This window comes from Heloderma suspectum, chromosome 3, assembly GCF_057233095.1.
Source record: "Heloderma suspectum isolate Gila_16-S chromosome 3, 16-S_ref, whole genome shotgun sequence".
NCBI lineage: Eukaryota > Metazoa > Chordata > Lepidosauria > Squamata > Helodermatidae > Heloderma > Heloderma suspectum.
The window spans coordinates 61440982-61446981 of NC_139460.1; positions in this window are offsets into that span (position 1 = coordinate 61440982).

The window sequence follows — 6000 nt, forward strand, 5'->3', positions numbered from 1 at the left end:
TCCTGCCTCATTCACAGAACTTGATGACATCTTCCATTTAGAGTCTTCCGTGTTTTCCCACCACTTCTGCCATCTTTTTTCTTAGCGTGCGGGGGGTGGTGGGGGTGGATCTCTTAAGGAAGAAAAGATAGAATAGCTGCCTGATGCCTATGGATGGTTAGTTCTAAGACTCCTTTCTCTGGAAGCACCCTTAGGCTGCAACCCTGTGGTCCCTGAGAAAGCATCATAGGATACCATGGACCTCCCTCTCCACCTGTGCAGGCAGAGGAGATCTGCCCTTGGAAGCCTCCTCTGTGTGGTAGCAGGAAAGACGGCCTGTGTTGGTACTCCGCCATCAGAACTCTGATGGCAGAGGGAGTAAAACGGAGGCAAGCCTAGGGTGGATCAGAAGAGGCTTTGCATCCACAGGACCAAAGCCCTTGTATTCCCCTGATATGATTCTAGAACAGAGGAAACCCTATGCCAGACCTGGAGCTGGCCATAGGTTCTTCCTCTTCCATTTGGAGCAATGGAAGGGGGGAAATCCTGTTGGTGTTCTAATTATTAAGCTGGCTCCTTAATATTTTTAATATTTGTAGGTTTTAACATTGTAATATTTTGATATATACATTGTTGTATTTTTCATTGTTGGTTCTGGTTATTTTGTTGTGTGTGTGTGTGTGGGGGGGGTATGATTGCAAACTAGCCCAAGGGTATCTGCTATTTGGGCAGCATTTAATTTAATTAATAAATAAGTTCAAATGGGAGGGCAGCCCAAAATGCCAATAACAATAGAAAAAGTGCCCCTCACACCTTCTGCCCTGCCAGAATGAGCCAGGTAGAGCAAATGAAGTGGTAGTTTGTCCAGCAAATTCTCCCTCCTACCTACCCCGTTGAATTGCTCTACCTAAAAGTACAAAGCAATAAAACAATACAATTCATCAAAATTCCACATAAAAACCCAATGAAATCTGAAAAGAAAGCAGCTTTTGAAAAGAAAAAAAACCCTTCCTAATTACTGTTCATTGAAAGTCTGATTAAACAGAGAATTTATTTTATTTATTATTTATTAAATCTATTAATCGCCTATCTGGCTGGTCACCCACTCAAGTTATAACCTGGTACCTAAAACTTACTAAGGATGGTGCTCCGGAGAGAGGCCCGGGGACGGGGAGGTTTTTGCACAGCTAGGATGCTATTGCTAACGAGGCCCTGCATCTGTGGTTACCACCCATCTAATCTCTGGTGGCAGGGGCACCTGGGCAGGGCCTCTGATTATGATCTCCAAAATGTGACAGAATGATACGGGAGCCAGCTAGGGTGGCCACTTACGCATTGCCAAAAAAAGGGGGGATGAACCATTTAAAAAAGAGGGCAAAAGATAAAACCAATTTGCTTGTACTAACTTTATGTATAGACACACATTTAGAAACTATTAACTATAATTTAAATAGAAATACAACACATCTCACCCTAGTGGGGGGAGGACTGATCGGGTGACCTGTGTGCCTGCTCAGTCTGCTGCACAGGTGCTAACTGTTGGTGAGCAACTTCAAGGCCTCTGCTGCTCTCCCTTCTTATGGTTCTTATCTTTTGACTGGACTGGGATCAGATAGCCCTTCAAACAGAGGACACCTTCAAATGAGGACTGTCCTCTGTAAAGCAGGACATCCGGAGAACCTAGCTTGAAATAATAATTTCTCCAGAAAACAAATTAATTAGATATTCTGCTAGTCTGAGGCTGTTCCAATTTGGATTGAGATTTAGGGGGAACCTCCGAGCAGTTTGTTTTATCATTCACCAAACTGTTTTATTGGTGTTTAGTTTCATCTGTGACTTTTTAAGAGGTCCTGTTCATATTGTGCTTGGGAAAAGATGGTGCTGGCTCACAGAATGGCTGCTTGGTCTGCTCGTCTGACTCTGGACTCCTTCACATGGAGCTTTTATCTTGCGATTGAGATTCCTCCTTCACGGAAGTTTCCGGGCTCTTTACATGACGCCATGATCATTCAAGGCATCTCCTGCACTAAATGCCCTCTGTTCCATTTTTAAATAGATTGCAGATAATGAGCTGTCAAATTACCCCATTGTGTTCCGCTTCAGTTTTCTCTGTGCAAAGAGTAAAAGCAACAAGAAGAGGAGCGAGATCAATGAAAGGTATGGAAAACTCAGATATGGGGAGAAGGAGGGGGAAGGGGGTCGGGGAAAAGGAAGCATGTGAAAAAAGGAGTCGTCGTGATCCTGCATTTAAAACAGAGGCAGAAATCCGCATTTTAAATGCAAGATTTTAGGCTGGTGTAGAGCCTCTATGATGACTCCATACCACCAACCACTTAATGAAACTTTCAAAAAGTAAGACTGACTGTTTCCAAAAGACACAGAAGGTTTACAGGAACTTGTAAAAAAACAAGAACAACAACCCTACCCTCTGACAAGAAGTTGGAGCCCTGTGCTTTATGTAACAGTTCCTGAGAGAATGAGCTATATCTACTTTGTCCATCAGAGATTTTCCCTCTTTAATCATATTGTGCCATTTACTTCTAACCCAGAAAATGTTTTTAAAATGACCCCTTTGCTTTGTCTTCATACAAGCACCTGAAAGTTGTCCCCTGACTAAACCTAAGTGCTTCTTCATATTGGCTTTAAAAGTGTTGCTTTGTGTATATGGCTTCCATTTGCTAGATCCACTTTTATGCCTGCTATAACTGGATGTTAGAAAATATGAACCCAGACTGCATCATCCATGCCAGTGTGCATATATCAGATGGCAGGGGCACCTGGGCAGGGCCTATAAATTAATGTTTCCTAAATACTTCTTAAGAGTGCATTGGTTTAAACTTAAAGAAGTCATAATCACATTTTTTCACTCAATATGATTGCACTGTATTTCCCCCCCTATAATACTGCTTTCCTTGTATTGTGCTGTGCTAAAAGTGAATAAAACCTTCTAAATAAAGTTATATTGGAGTGTAATGTCAGCATGAGTTCCTTCAATTTGTACTTACCTTTTTTTTCTTCTGGCAACTTCTTTGTGCGTTACTTGTGTATATTTCTACAGACAATTCTAAGGTGTGTGTGTTTTTAATGAACACAAACTCTTTTTAGAGGTAAAATCATATGGAAGATGGACACATCCCTTTTCCTTCATGTCTCGATCGTACTGTATCAAGACCATTTACTAAGTACAAATTTTTCTAACATAACAATAAACAAACACCAGAGCATATTAGAGGATCAACAGAACTTATTAGAGAATAATCAGAACTGATTGTTTAAGCAATCCTAGGGGTGGGAGGGAAGAGGACTGACGCCCCTGAACAAAGGGGATCTGAATGGGATGTTTTTCAAGGAAGACGATTGTTCACTCAGTGTTGCCTGACTTTTGCAGAGGCTGATCACCACATTAGCATTTTTCCACCTGACATTTCTTTCACCCAGACTGGGACTGGGGCTGGAGACACCATAGGATTCCCCATATACTAGCCTCTCCTCTCCCCTCTCCGTCCACTGGAACACCCTCTTTCTGACCTCCCCAATGCCTCTTTTGCAAGCTCAGGAAGCAGCTAGCATGGTCCTTTCTGAGAGGGGATGGGAGAGTGGGGAGTGATTGGATATTGGAGTACTCCTTCTGAGGTCATAGCAACAGGGCCACCCAGAAGAATCTGAAGGCCCGGGGCAATGGGATTTTCAGGTGGGGGGGCTGTCACACACAAACAATACAATCGTTTTGAAATTATATATAATTAAAAGACTATAAATCCCATTTAAAAAGTCACAGCTTCTCGGATAACTGTAGTATACATATAAAGACCTACATAATTAAAAAGTAAATATTGAAATATTTGTACCTAATAAATAATTATTAGTATGTTTAATCTTTCTTCAAAAGGTAATTAAAAATATTTCAGACCTAATGTTAAAAAGTGGGTGTGGAGAGCAGCGTCCCCTCCATTACTGGGCCGAGTATTTTCATGTTTAAATGTATGTTGTTTATCTCTAACAAACTGGCAATTTTTAAAGGAAATGTTGGTGAGAAAATTGTTAAAAAATCTACTATTTTTCATTAAATAGTTAAAATTGCTGGGAGAAAAAGTGTATGACCTCCTTCTCCCCTTACAGCCACCCCATCCCCTATTCACTACTTCTAGAAGAACTATGCACGCAGAGCTTTCAGAGGCATAGTAACCACTGCCAGGAAGTATTCCAGAACCAAGTTCTGAGCTGGTTCCTCAACTTGTTTTTGTCAGAAGCCTGGAACAGAGTACAATATTAATACAAAACAATATGAGCTGATAGTTCTGTTCAAAACAAGAAACAAAACTATGCCCTGTACCATTGTAACGCTATGCACAGTCAAGGGTGCAAGACCCATTACACTAATTGTGACTTCAGCGTGAAAATGCATATGATTGAAAGAAGGCCTATGAGGTACACCACATAACCAGCCAATGTGGAGTAAGGATTATGACCATTATTTTATAATGGGTGACCTTTACAGGAAGAAATTATGGGAAAGTTGCTGTTGAATGTTTGGCATAATCACAGACTTTTTTTAAAGTGTGGCCCAGCAAGCAGAAAAAGGAGGAATTTTTAGTCAGGAATATGCATTCTAAGGCAACTTATCAATGTCTGGAAGAAAGGGGTGTTATAGAAATTTAACACGCTTGTAAGAGGACCACGGACCAGCAAAAATGGGGCATTCCTGGGGGTGGGCCATGGTGGGAAGGGCGGAAGAGCCATTCTGATGCTTCCTAGGCATCATCCAGAGTCTGCCCCTCCTGCTCTGACTTCCCACGGCTAGACAGCCGAAATTGGCTGTCTAGTCACGAATGCAGGATGGCTGAAGTGTGGAGGGGATGATCCCCTCCATGCTGCTTCTGCCCTGCATTGGATAGGTGGTCACCTCTGAGTTCAGAGGTGGCCACATACCCCCATAAGATTGTGCCCTTAGAATCCTAAAAATTCTAGCTGCCATGTTGTTATATGTTGTTGTTTTTTAAGTTATCAAGTGGGACCTGAAATACTTCTCCAAATTTTTCAATAGAGCTCATTTTTAAAAAAAAAATGCATACCAAAATGCATGTGTTAAGGAAAAGTGTACACAAAAATGTATATATTAGTAAAACAAAACAAAAAAGGTTTAAAATGCATTATATTAGGTAAAGTGCTTGCAAAACAATGTGTATCCAAGACAAAGTTGAATACAGAAATGCGTGTATTTTGAGAAATGTACACAACAAAACATGAATTTTTAAGCAAAGTTAAAAAAAAAAATCCCAAAGTTTTGGATCAAAGTTAAGTTTGGAAAAATAAGAAACTGAGAGAAACTGAAATTGACAGATGCATCCATTCCACCCACTCTTTCCCTCCCAGTTTTCTGACACCCCCCCACACAAACCCCATCGAGATATTGTGAGCAGAGAGGGGTAATAAAGAGATGGACGCAAGGGCTTGAATTGAAAGTGAGCCACATGTATTGAAATATCTGCAAAGGGGAAAGCATAGGACGTGCACCAAGCTGCTAACTGGCACTATAATGAGGGAAAACATACACAGCCTGAGGAGTGGCGTGACAGCATCGCCGCCCCTCTGGACTGCCCCTGATGGGGGAGGTAGACCCTCCCCTGTCACCCCCTCCTGGGCCGCAAAGCTCCTGGGTGAGTGAGGTGAGTCGGTCTCACAGGCAACACCCCCTGCCGAGCCACAAAACCCATTCAGGAGGCCTCAGGTGTCACCTGTCACCACAACAGTGCCTCTGAATGTTCACCATCCCTAAGCTCATTCCCCCTTGCCCGTCCTAGCTGCCACCTGGAGGGACAAGCCTATTGCTTGTCAAACTCCCCCCACCTGCGCTGAAGAACTTTCCGCAGGCCCCTTTGCAGATCTGACAAAAACATGTCGTTCCCAGCATCAGACAGGTGCACACCATCCTATCTGTAAAGCTCCCTCCTTGTCCAGATGATTTCTTGGTGAGTGATGATCCCATCACCGTGCTTGAATAGCCCCAAAGCTATTTCCCAG